This window comes from Staurois parvus, unplaced genomic scaffold, assembly GCF_062004578.1.
Source record: "Staurois parvus isolate SC_StPar_1 unplaced genomic scaffold, SC_StPar_1.0 ptg000133l, whole genome shotgun sequence".
Lineage (NCBI taxonomy): Eukaryota > Metazoa > Chordata > Amphibia > Anura > Ranidae > Staurois > Staurois parvus.
Genome location: NW_028317929.1, coordinates 1,277,036 through 1,291,077, shown reverse-complemented (window position 1 = coordinate 1,291,077; position 14,042 = coordinate 1,277,036). Strand labels below are relative to the sequence as shown.

Below are 14,042 nucleotides of genomic sequence, written 5' to 3'. Positions count from 1 at the left end.
GGATTTGGGGTTTTCATGAGCTGTAAGCCATAATCATCACAATTATGACAAATCAAGGCTTGAACTATCTTGCTTTGCATGTAATGAGTCTATCTCATATATTAGTTTCACCTTTTAAGTTGCATTACTGAAATAAATGAACTTTTGCACGATATTCTAATTTTTCAAGTTTCACCTGTAGAATATTATATCTAATTTGCGTAGCCAATACCTTATCTCTAAATTCTGAGAAGTGTTTGAGCCACCAAGAATTAAGGATTGGTTAAATAGAGTGGAAAATATTTTTAGGATGGAGGAGTGTCACGTGGTGGAAGACAAAAAGGAAAAACTTAGGATAGGGTGGGGCTGTTGGTTAGGAGTTAGGAGGAGAAAAATCCAGATAGTATATAATGGAGAATATGAATGTTCCCCACTGACAGCTGAATGTAAAAAGATTGCCGGCAATCAAAAAAATAAATGTCTTGGAGGTCCCCCCCAAAATTCATACCAGACCCTTAACAGAGCATGCAGCCAGACAGGTCAGGAAAGGGGGGGGACGAGCGAGCCCCCCCCCGAACCATACCAGACCACATGCCCTCAACAAGGGGGGGTGCTTTGGGGCCGGGGAGGCTCCCCCCCCAAAGCACCTTGTCCCCATGTTGTTGGGGACAAGGGCCTCTTGCCCACAAACCTGGCCGGTGGTTGTGGGGGTCTGCGGGCAGGGGCCTTATCAGAATCTGGAAGCCCCCTTTAACAAGGGGGCCCCCGGATCCCACCCTCCCTTATGAATGAGTATGGGGTACATGGTCCCACTACTCATTCACAAAAAACAAAAAGTGTAGTGTGAAAAAGACAGGACACGACCTTTGACAAGTCCTTTATTAAAAAATTAAAAGTGTCCCCTGCAGTAGTTCTAATGTCAATCACAATGTCTGCTGCCGCTCCGAAAAAAGAATTAAGAAAAAAGGCTCCGCTTTATACGATGGCCCCCGGCCGTCTGACAGTTTTTAAATATGTAAGGGGTGTGGCCACCCGGGGATATCACCCCATGTGACATCATTGATAAAATAACTTAATAAAGGACTTGTCAAAGACCGTGTCCTGTGTTTTTTCACAGTACACTTTTTGTTTTTTTTTGTGAATGAGTAGAGGGACCATGTACCCCATACTCGTTCACACGGGGGGGGGGTGGGATCTGGGGGCCCCCTTGTTAAAGAGGGCTTCCAGATTCTGATAAGCCCCCTGCCCGCAATCCCCCACAACCACTGGCCAGGATTGTGGGGAAGAGGCCCATGTTGAGGGCATGTGGCCTGGTATGGTTCAGGAGGGAGGGGATGGGCTCTACCCCCTTTCTGACCTGCATGCTTGGATAAGGGTCTGGTATTTTTTTTTTAATTTTGGCATGGGAGACCCCCTCAAAACCCATCCCAGACCCGAAGGGCTTGGTATGGATGGGAGGGGGGGACCCCATGCCGTTTTTATATTTATTATGGTGCTGGTTTTTAAATGTAATTACCGCTTTTTTTTTTTTTCTTCACTATATCTCAGAAATTCAGCTGTCACTTTCCCCCCCCAGCTAAAAGAAAGAAAGTTTCCTTTTAGTGTATTTCCCCAAGTTAAAAGAAACAATGTTTCCTTTTAGTTTCTTAAAAATAAACAAAGTTTCCTTTAACTCCGGAGAGAGTGACAGCTAATTCTGTGAACTATAGTGAAGAATAAAAAAAGGCAGCAATTGCATTTAAAAATGGGCGCCGACATACACTTCGTATTGCATAAAAAATTGTAAACCGAGGCATTATTTTCAATGGATTTTCATTATTAAACTGAAAATTACATTAACCAAGGCGTTTGTAAACCGAGGTACACCTGTACTTAAGTTAATTAAGATATGGACTAGGTTAAGTTGGGAGGGGTGCCTGCGGGAGGTGGAAAATATAAATGTGATTTATGACATTGGAGTATGTTAAATATAATGGTTGGTTGTATTTTTTGTATTGGAAAAATTAAAAAAAAAAAAAAGTGTTCTTCCATATGACACTCTTAGAAATGTGTACTCTGGTATTCCATGAGGGAGCACATGTCTGTGAATCCCAAATTATCATCTTGCTCTTTTATGATAAGAGCTATAAACTTAAAAACTCTACCATAGCTTTTTATTTTTACCCTGACCGAGTTCACTAGACCTCATATTTGGAATCTGAGCATTCCTTGTAGCTTGATCCTCATAGAATTGCAGGTATAAAATGATGTGGGTATAATACACAGCACAATATGTACATTTGCATTATGATAATAGAGTTCTGGGTTTTCCTCTTCTACATAGGCCTTCAAAAATTAAATAAAACCCTCTACCAAAAAGATACACTTCTTTCATTTCCTTAATTTGTTTTAGCACTGGGTGCATATTTATGATTTTATTTTAGTGTATGTTTGTATTTTTTGTGATCACAGCGCCTCATCAGATTGGAACTTTTTTCTAATTTGTTTTATGACACCATAGACCTTCAACAAACCATGATGTGTATACAGGGAGGAACAGAAGTATTTGAACACCCTGCAATTTTGCAAGTTCTCCCACTTAGAAATCATGGAGGGGTCTGAAATTCACATTGTAGGTGCATTCCCACTCTGAGAGACAGAATTAAAAAAAAAAATTCAGGAAATCACATTGTATGATTTTTAAAGAATTTGTCTTGCACTGCTGAACATAAGTATTTGAACACCTAAGAAACAGCAAGAATTCTGGCTCTCAAAGACCTGTTACTGTTCCTTTAAAAAGTCCACCTCTGCTCCACTCATTAATCTAACTTAGTAGCACCTGTCTGAGCTCTTTAAAGAAACCTGTCCACCCCACAGTCAGCCAGACGCCAACTACTACCATGGGCAAGACCAAAGAGCTGTCAAAAGACACCAGAGACAAAATTGTGGACCTCCACAAGGCTGGAAAGGGCTACGGGGCAATTTCCAAGCAGCTTAGTGAAAATAGATCAACTGTTGGAGCAATTGTTAGAAAATGAAAGAGGCTAAAGACGACTGTCAGTCTCCCTCGGACTGGGGCTCCATGCAAGATCTCACCTCGTGGGGTATCACGGATGATAAGAAAGGTGAGGAATCAGTCCAGCACTACAAGGGAGGAGCTGGTCAATGACATGAAGAGAGCTGGAACCACAGTTTCAAAGGTCACTGTCCGTAGAACACTCCGCCGTCATGGTTTCAAATCATGCATTGCACGGAAGGTTCCCCTGCTCAAGTCATCACATGTCCAGGCCCGTCTGAAGTTTGCTAATGACCATCCGGATGATCCAGAGGAGGCATGGGAGAAAGTCACGTGGTCAGATGAGACCAAAGTAGAACTTTTTGGTCTAAACTTCACTCGTCGTGCTTGGAGGAAAAAGGATGAGTTGCATCCCAAGAACACCATCCCTACTGTGAAGCATGGGGGTGGTAACATCATGCTTTGGGGGTGCTTTTCAGCAAAGGGGAGAGGATGACTGCACTGTATTAAGGAGAGGATGAATGGGGCCATTTATTGTGAGATTTTGAGCAAAAACCTCCTCCCCTCAGTCAGAGCATTGAAGATGGGTCGTGGCTAGGTCTCCCAACATGACAACGACCCGAAGCATACAGCCAGGATAACCAAGGAGTGGCTCTGTAAGAAGCATATCAAGACTCTGGAGTGGCCTAGCCAGTCTCCAGCCCTAAATCCAATAGAACATATTTGGAGGGAGCTGAAACTCCGTGTTGCTCAGCGACAGCCCCAAAACCTGACAGATCTAGAGGAGATCTATGTGGAGGAGTGGGCCAAAATCCCTGTTGCAGTGTGTGCAAACCTGGTCAAGAACTACAGGAAACATTTGACTTCTGTAATTGCAAACAAAGGCTTCTGTACCAAATATTAACACTGATTTTCTCAGGTATATTTTATGCTCAGCAGTGCAAGACAAATAAATTCTTTAAAAATCATACAATGTGATTTCCTGAATTTTTTTTTAAATTCTGTCTCTCAGAGTGGGAATGCACCTGTGAATTTCAGACCCCTCCATGATTTCTAAGTGGGAGAACTTGCAAAATCGCAGGGTGTTCAAATACTTCTGTTCCTTACTGCATTGTTGTCACAGGGCCTTATGTGAATGGTCAATGTACTTTATATTATACGGCGCTGCCATTCTGCCCTCTTTATAAATACATAATGCAGGTTTTGGGTAAATTTAGAGCCCAGTTACAACAAGGCCTCAAAAAGGTCATAAGGTTGTTTCAGCCCTAAAACCTTTTTTAACCCACTAGAAAAGTATGAAAATGCAGTCTGTATAATTTTTTGTTTTACTGCACTACAGATTTCCACAAAACATTGAAATTTCAGTGCAAATCACTGCATAGAATGCTTTTTATTTAAGTATATGCAAATTTCTACAATAGGCAATGAACCACCTACAAGAGTAGTTCAATGATTGCTACCAAGAGTGTAAAGAAGAGAATAACTCATATTTCGTCAGTCTGAGAAAATTATAGCTGGCTATAGACTGAAACAGAAAAGTATTTTTAATCACGTTAAAATTACAAAATAGCTTGTTTAGGATTATGTAACACCACTTTTAATGAGGTTTGTTTGCTTAATCACTTCCTTTTTAAGTATGAAAGAAAATGTCTAGGGCTGACCCTGCAAGCTTTTATTGAATCTAAGTGCTCACCTTTGTTATTTTTCAAAATGGCTTTTCAACTTACAAAAACACCCCTTGAATCACAAGTGGAATATAAATGGTTACATTCTCCAGCCAAGTTCCTGGTGAAGACTCCATGTCTTGCCTAAGCAAATCAGCCATGTAGAGCGTTCTGCCACCCTTACGATCCAGTTGTAGTGAGTTAGGCCTCATGCACACAGGATGTTTTTTTCCTCCTCTGGAGTCCTTTGCTCCAGGGGAGAAAAATGCAGCCTAAAAGATGTGCCCAAAGACGCATTTTGCATACACATTGGTCATGAATGCATTCTAGTGGCCAAAATATGTTTGAATGCATTAATAAACGAATGTGCCTAAATGCACATGGTGTTAATGCGCACTTGGTGTTTTTGCCACCCAATTGCTCCTCTTTTGAATGCACAAGTGATGTTTTTTTTTTTTATATCTGCCTCTACATCATACTCTTGCCTCAATATCTGTATGTGCATGGACACATAGGATAAAAGAGGGGCGTTTAGAGGCAGAAAAAAAAAAGTCAAACACCTGTAAAAGTGGAGTTTTTAATGTCCTGTGCACATGATGCCTAAAGACTAAGAGCAGGCTCAGTCAGTAAAAAATCATGTGCCATATAGTTCTACTCAGGGTGGATAAAAATCAATAATTGTTTTAAAAAAAATCAAAAAAATCTGATTTTTTTTATTTAAATCGATTTTTAAAAAAAAAAAAAAAATGCTTTTTGAGGAAAATATATTACCATCCAAAGGTTATTCCATCATGAAATAAAGATTCGTTTTTTAATTATGTCGAATAAGGCTGTATATGTTTTATTTTTTTGGTAAATAAATTCCATTAATACATTCACAATGTCATGCTCTTCCAGAGGTTTTTGTAAGATTATTGGGCAGTTTCTCTGCCTACAAGATATTATCACAGATGCTTGGTTTACTTTTGCAGTTATCAAAACTGAATTTGACTCAGCGGAGATCACATGCCTCTTCTTCACAGCAAAAATGTTATAACATGAACAGAGTTAAGAAAAAGACCTTAATCCTAACTTCTACAAACCTATGAATACAGAATCAACCCCTTCAGTGCTAAATTTCAAGAAGTTCAGAGAATAGAAACAATATTTTTCTGATTGTTTGGAGTGGAATAGATCTGCACAAGAAGAAAGTGAAACTAAGTGTGAGGAGGAAGGGGCTGACAGTCTAAGTTTCTTAAAATATATATATTTTGTTTAGCCAAATTAGTTAAACATGGATGTTTGTTTAAGCAAATAACATATGCTGTAATGTTATGGTTTCAGATGAATAAATCTATTTAAATTGTTATTATTAAGGTAATGATTATTTTTATATATTTTTCTCCTTCCTAAGTACAACAGAAAAGTTGTCCAAATATGAATGATTAACCTATTAAACTGGGGATAAAAAAATTAATATGAAAAGTTATTATTCTAAAAATCTTCACCTACTTGCATATTAAAGTTATACCAGCAACAATTAGTCTATGTAGAAAAATATGATTTAAATCAAGCCTTACTGACTAGTGATTTAAATCATGATTTAAATCAGTTTGATTTAAATCAAATCCACCCTGGTTCTACTACAAATAGATTTCACCGTGCCTGTAGAACCTCACTTTATAAAAACAAAACAAAATTGAAAAAAAAACAAACAAAAGAAAAAAAAAACAGCAAACCATAGAAATAAGGGTGCGCTTGTGTTCACTTAAACACAGTAGCGCTCACATTGCTAATATATTTCGGAACTGCATATGAATGTGCATGCAGTGAATGAATACAATATACATAGAATGACAGCAAGCCAACTTCCTGTAATGGCAGTAGTACCACTGACAAGCAGTCATATATTAAAGTCAAAGATGTACTTACTAGGGTTACATTGATAACGATATCGGTGCCTATACTAAGCATTTGCACAAGTACCTGTACTCATGCAAATGCTCTGATACCTGAAACCGATGTCTTTGCAGGGATATTTGAGCCAAAACAAAATGAATGGGCTCAAATCGCACAGCAAAGAATTTGCATGCGATTTGAACAGGAATGCAGTGTGATTCCTGTCTGAATCACATGCAGTGCGACTTGAGCCATTCATTTTGTATGGCTCAAATTGTGCTGCAAATTGCATCACACCCACAGGGAGACAGCATGTGATTCAAACAGGAATCACACTGCATTCCTGTTTAAAGCACATGCGATTCTTTGCAGTGCGATTTGAGCTCATTCATTTTGTATGGGCTCAAAGCGCACCGCAAAAGGTATTGGTAATCCGTATCGGTGAGTACTTAAGCACAAGTATCAGTACTTGTTCTCACCAATAAAAAAACTGTATCGGTGCAACCTTAGTACTTATTACTTACCACTGAGGAAACTGTAGATTACATATTTCTAGAGTTCTTCATGAGACACTGGACTACCCAATTGTCAGGCCCTATTGCTGCCTGCTACATGAGGGGTGTATCAAAATGTGCAATTACTGACAGTACTGGTGAGTATTGTTCATATTGGGTGGGGACCAGGGGCAGACTGACCATTTGGAAACTCAGGCACTGCCCGGGGGCCCGGGGTCAGTAGGGGACACCGTGGTACCTTTTTCATAGGCTTTTTTGAGTTTGGGCAAGGACACAGGGGCCCCATGATCCCCTATTGCCCGGGGACCCCATGAGTTGTCAGTCCGCCCCTGGTGGTGACATTGTGGGGGCAGTAGTAGGGATATGGATGGTAGAGGAACAATGCTAAAAGGTAAGTTTAGGCTCCTGAAGGACATTGGTTGAGAAGGTAGCTTTATACAACAGATTTTCTACAAGCACCACTTTGCAAAGCAAATTGTAGAATACAGTGTAATGTCAACATGACCAAGATTCTGTCTCAGCGAGTGCTTTGGAGAAGACAAATTGTGCTGACAAGTCACTCTGTTTACAGACAGGAAATAATATGAGCACACACAGCATTCCCAGTTCGTTCCATGTCAGAAGGTGCAGCACAGCATTTATTCATAGTCCAAAACTCTTCTTCATTTCTTTAATTTTTCTTCTTGAATAACAATTCCATTTTTTAGTTACCTATGTACTGTAGTGTATCTTGGTAATACAAATTTAAAAGGAAGACAAAAACCAGAATACATTTAAAGCCCAGTACATGTTAATCAGATTCATTACACTGGAAATTGTATCTGTCTACTGGGGAAATAAAAGAGGATTTCCTACATTGGAAGTTACATGTAAGGGCTTCTTCACACATAAATGGACAGCTGATGCACCGTAAATGGCAGACAGCTGCAGTGAGCCGGAGGTAGGGAGCGGTGTGATGCATGATTCAGAAAATCGCACATCATCTTTTTTTTTTCAAAATAAACTTTATTTGAAGGATACAAAAGTGACACTTCATTTATATCACTGTACAGCAGCACAGTGCAATGAGACCACTGAAGCGCAGCTCTGAGCTGTGTTTCAATGTTAATAGGACACACATAAATAAAATTAGGCACATTCGTGCATCCTAGCAGTGACTGGCATTCTTCCATGCAGGAAAAACTCCAGTCGTTGCACTATGTGGCCCTAAATCCACATTATGTACACGTTTACTTTGAGGTCATTTGGACAAGGCTCTTTATTTTCTTCATGTATTTGTAGAGAATATAACAATGTAGCCTGCAGCCTATGTTTAGGAGGCTTCATCGGATTCTATATACAGCACCCCTATGCCCCTGAAAGCTTAGGTGAAAGTATGGACTAGCATGACTCCTAGTCCTCAGCTCTGCAACTCCATGCCCCTTACTGTTAAAGGATAAGTTCACCTCTGGGAACATGCCCCACCCTTTTTTAGGGTGCAACAGCCGCATTGGGAACATGCTGCAACAGCCCCCCACGTCTGAAAAAAACATGTCTGAATCTTAAGCCTGGTTCACACTAGTGCGATTTCAGAAGCGACTTGAGTTGCACAACAATCACATTGTTTTCAATAGTGTCCGTTGACATCAATGCGACTCGCTTTTGGAAAAGGTTCCTGTACAATTCTGGTCCCATATAATAAACAGTATCCACGTTGCACTATATAAATAGCACTGAAAGTCATATCAAAATCCTACTGCAGCAGTGTGGACCTTGCCTCATAGTTGTTTTGAGTGAATGTAACGTAGAACAGTTGTTACTCAAAACAAACTATAAATATGGGCAATAGGCTAGGGCCATTAACAAAGCTAAGTTGATCATTTTTGCCAAAGGCTATAACATCACAGCAAAATTGGTTGCTATGGGCAAAGACACCCTTTAGGTATACCCAGTTTACTGATACCAGGCATCTACAGCAAACAAATGTGCAAGAACCACTTCTAAAAGAAACTAGCACTAGGGTACTTTGCTCAAACAACCTCCATTCCTAGTGATTAGTTATCAGCAACAGCCAGGCAAAATGAGTTACGCATTACAAGTAGGAGGGGCATTAGTAAAACCACAATGAACACAAGAGGTGGCTGTCTATGCAAGAGTTCAACACTGTAGACATTTTTCTTCTTTCATATTTTGGACACAAGATCCAAAGCCCATTCACTATACTTTACCTTTCTTCTGTATAGCACATCTCTAACAAAAAATTAAAAAAAAAAAAAAACACAAACACAAAAAAAAAAAAAATTGCTCCATTTTATTGTTCTTTTATTCATTTTTTTTTTTTTTTTTTTTATTAAAAAAACGCCAAACATCTTTTATTAAAAGTAACAGCAGCACAACAATTGTTTCGTAAAGGAGGACTGGCAGTTTAAGCCAGTTAAATGGCAACAGACCATAATGATTGGGATAAAATCCACGTAATAAGTTTAGGTGCAGCCTGGCAAGTCTAAAATAGTGCAGAAGCAACAGGGGCACAAGTTTTCCCACAGAGATAATGTCTGGATTTAGAATCTGATCAGTTTTCGAACAGCCTCACCAAATGTAATGTCTCTTCTTAACACCTTAAACATAAAATGGTAAGTTAAATCGAGTATATCTTATGTTGTCTGTCAGGATTGAAATACCATGGTGATAGGACCTTATATAAAAAGTTTCCATGGTTTGAAACCTTTAGAAAATGTCAAACTCACTATATCGTCAAAATCATCCACTCCACTCCTCCCAAGACATCTTGCTCTCTAGCTCCCTTGTCACCTCCTCCCATGCCCACCTCCAGGACTTCTCCAGAACCTCTCCCATCCTCTGGAACTCCCTACCCCAGTATGTCCAATCAGCCCCCATGGTGGCTTTAGGCAATCTTTAAAAACCCACTTATTCAGGGAAGCCTACCCCACCACCACCTAAGAACTGTACTTGAATCACCTCCACCAGATCATCCCCCCATAGCCTATCACCTTTTGTATCACCTCCCCCCTTCCTTTAGGTTGTAAGCTCCATGAGCAGGAACCTCCTGTTCCTTCTGTATTGAACTGTAAATGGGGCACTATTCTCCCACTGACACAAACTATTCTTCCCCTAATACCAAAGATCGGAATTGTTTAGTCCCACTGGGCAGTCCAGCCCCCTAAAGTCTGAGGGCCAGTAAACTGGCCCTTTCTTGAGAAATTTTACAGAACCCTGCAATATATGCTCTAAAAGTGTGTACAAGTCAATGAGGGGAAATTATTGGTAAGTGATAGAAAAAGGGACATGTCAATTAAAGAGATTCTGTGTAATGGTTTGGCACAGAGCAGCCCTGATCCTCCTCTTCTCGGGACCGCACTGGCACTTCTGGCTCCTCCTCCCGACGAGTGCCCCTATAGCAATCTGCTTGCTATAGGGGCACTTGTGAATGCTTGCTCCTGTGTTGGCTCTGTGTGCTCATAAAATACATAGACTGTGACCCACCCACAGCTCCCTCCTCACTGGCTGTGACAGCAGTGGGACCCAATGGCTCCTGCTGCTGTGTCTGAGCCAATGAAGAGAGAGAGAGCGCTGAAAGAGCCTCTGCTCCTATGCACATCACTGGATTGCGATCAGGCTCAGGTAAGTATTGGTGGGGGGGGGGGGGGGGAGCTGTATGCAGAAGATTATTTACCTTAATGCAGAGAATGCATTATCATAAAAAAACCTTCAGCTTTTACAACCACTTTAAGACTGGGAGTAAGTAACCGTTCAGCTCTGATGTTTCAAATCCAGCACAGAATGTATTTGGTCTTTGAATATTGTATACCTTTTGAGTGAATAAATCTGAGAAAAAAAAAACACCCCCAAAAACATACAGATCTTTCTTTGCTAGGTTAGCCATTTTTACAGTTGCCACCCTTTCATCCCTAAAGCATACCTCCCAAGAGTCTTGGATTGGGTGGGACCTTCCTGAAATTTCACCTTTGTCCTGCAATCCTGATGTACAGAGGCTATGTCCTGTATTACTCTTTTATATGATAACTTCCAGCTGAGCAGGACCTGCAGCAGTGTGAACATCTAGCACAGCCAGGGATTGGTGGGCAAGCCAGCGGCTGCAATGAGAGCGAGCATGCAGCTGTCAACTCCAACCTGTGATGGTGGGGAAGGGCAGGGCCAATATGCATTTAAGGGGCTCCGCCTACTTTGTCAAGCAAGCACTGCATAGACAAACAGCCATTGCTGGCCAGGGAAGACGGTAATAAGGGGCAGGACCAACTGGAGCTACTACATGTGCATCCGCAGCGGTGTATAAGAACCTGACGTATATACCGCTGCAGGTGCACATGCAGTAGCTCCAGTTGGTCCTGCCCCTTGCCACCTTTATAAACTGTATAAATGCCAGCTGTTTCCTATGAATGGTTGTTTTTAAAATTGGGCAGAGCCCCTGAAACGCATATCAGCCCTGCCCATCCCCGACATCACAGGTTGGACTTGACAGCTGCAATCTCTTCTCAATGCAGCCGTACTCCTGCTGGCTTGCCAATCTCTGGCTGTGCTAGATGTTCACACTGCTGCAGGTCCTGCTTGGCTGCACTCATTTGTTATCTATCTGATGCCTGCATTCTTGCCTCAGCTCTTGTATCCTGTTAATCAAGATTTTAGAACACAAGTCTATGTCTAATTGGTGTCTTTGCGGTTTAACCAACTTCTGAATCCTGCACTCTGTAAGAAACACACCCCTGAATCCTGCACTACTCTGTACAAAACGCACCCCTGAACCCTGCACTACTCTGTACGAAACGCACCCCTGAACCCTGCACTACTCTGTACGAAACGCACCCCTGAACCCTGCACTACTCTGTACGAAACGCACCCCTGAACCCTGCACTACTCTGTACGAAACGCACTCCTGAACCCTGCACTACTCTGTACGAAACGCACTCCTGAACCCTGCACTACTCTGTACGAAACGCAGTCCTGAACCCTGCACTACTCTGTACGAAACGCAGTCCTGAACCCTGCACTACTCTGTACGAAACGCACCCCTGAACCCTGCACTACTCTGTACGAAACGCACCCCTGAACCCTGCACTACTCTGTACGAAACGCACTCCTGAACCCTGCACGAAACGCACTCCTGAACCCTGCACTACTCTGTTTCGTACAGAGTAGTGCAGGGTTCAGGAGTGCGTTTCGTACAGAGTAGTGCAGGGTTCAGGGGTGCGTTTCGTACAGAGTAGTGCAGGGTTCAGGAGTGCGTTTCGTACAGAGTAGTGCAGGGTTCAGGAGTGCGTTTCGTACACACTCCTGAATCCTGCACTCTGTACGAAAAGCACTCATGAAGCTTACACTCTGTACATAAACGCATTCCTGAATCCTGCACTGTGCATAAATGCATTCCCGAATTCTGCCACACTTTGTGTGACGTACTTTTCCACAGTTTGTGCAAAACTATTTGTAATAGCAGCTTTGGTGATTGCGCTAGGATTTGTGTCCGTGAGGTGCTTGCTTGTGGTACAGCAATCAAATCATATTTTATAGGTACAAGGAAGCCCGAGTTTTGTTTAACCACGCCCCTAGGCCCCTCCCACTGTTAAGCATTTGGCCACAACATTTTTGCCACAGTGCGCTACGCATGTCATAGGTCACTTCCCCCTCAAGTATCCCTCATTCTGAAGTTCAAAAGTTGGGAGGTATGGCCTAAAGCAGGGGTGGGCAACTGTGGCCCTCCAGCTGTTGGTGAACTACACGTCCCATCATGCCTCTGCCTTTGGGAGTCATGCTTGTAACTGTCAGTTTTGCAATGCCTCATAGGACTTGTAGTTCTACAACAGCTGGAGGACCACAGTTGCCCACCCCTGGCCTAAAGTAATGTTATACAACTGAGCCACAAGTAGAGTAGTACAGCCATCTATCAAAGCGATACCCAAGTAAGATATTTTACTGATGGTGATACTACCCTAAAGATTTAGCTCAAAAAAAAGGAGACAAATCCAATAAAATGCTAATACAAATATGGTAGTCTGGTCGTGTGTTCTGTAAGCTAAATTAATACCAAAGTAGCCATTTTGTCAGCATATAAACTAAAGCCAGCCATAGAGGGATTGAAATTCGAGAGGACTGAGGCTGCAAACCACTGATCTATCAACACCCTCATTGTCACCGGGACAGAAAGTTGTGGGAAATTAAACATTTCACGTGTCACAGCAACAGAAAATGAAAAATATACTTCAATAGAGATAGTTGTTCTGGTGACAACTCTCATTTTGAAGAAATTTCTTCTCATTTATGGTTGTGTTCCAGTACCAATATTAAAAGGGAATTTCACAATGACACACCGACCTAAAAACCTGCAACACCGTATGTTCCAATAATTGCCTATTCTTTACACAAAAAAAAAATAAAGGTTTTGCCTTTACATATACTTTAACAATAGTTTGTGTGTTTGTGTATGAAATTAGCTGCCAAGTCTAATTATCAGTAAGCCGGACGTAGATAAGCCAAAGTAGTACAAAGCCAAACTGGTCTGGGTGGACTAGAGCTGGTATGTTTGTGAGCTTTTGTGCCAGAATTTTTTTATGAATTGGATAAAAGTAAATACAAAAGAATTTATTCATGACAATTCTGAATGCTAAACAACAAAGAGCCATACACATATCCTACAGTGAAAACAGGTTCTAAATTAATTTAAATGTTTCTGTCTCATACACTGTGTTATAACTTAAAATGGTTGTAAACCTCAGACTTGAAATATGAACAAAGCATATCCCTCTAAAGTGTGTACCTGTCCTAAACCAGAGCATTAAGTGTCATTTCTGTCTGCGGTGCCATTCCTCTATTAGCACGATTCACTTCTGACAAGCTATGTGCTATGTGGAGGGGGGTGTATGTGACAAGCTATGTGCTATGTGGAGGGGGGTGTATGTGACAAGCTATGTGCTATGTGGAGGGGGGTGTATGTGACAAGCTATGTGCTATGTGGAGGGGGGTGTATCTCTTCCCACCAATCAGCTCTCAGAGTTGTCCTCA

The 14,042-nt window shown here is 41.4% G+C and overlaps 1 protein-coding gene across 2 annotated transcripts in view; it reads right to left on the bottom strand.

The window, feature by feature from the left end:
* CPEB4 (cytoplasmic polyadenylation element binding protein 4) overlaps positions 1–14,042 on the bottom strand; it is a 146,506-nt gene that overhangs the window by 52,412 nt on the left and 80,052 nt on the right. The gene's annotated exons all lie outside the window — the stretch shown is intronic.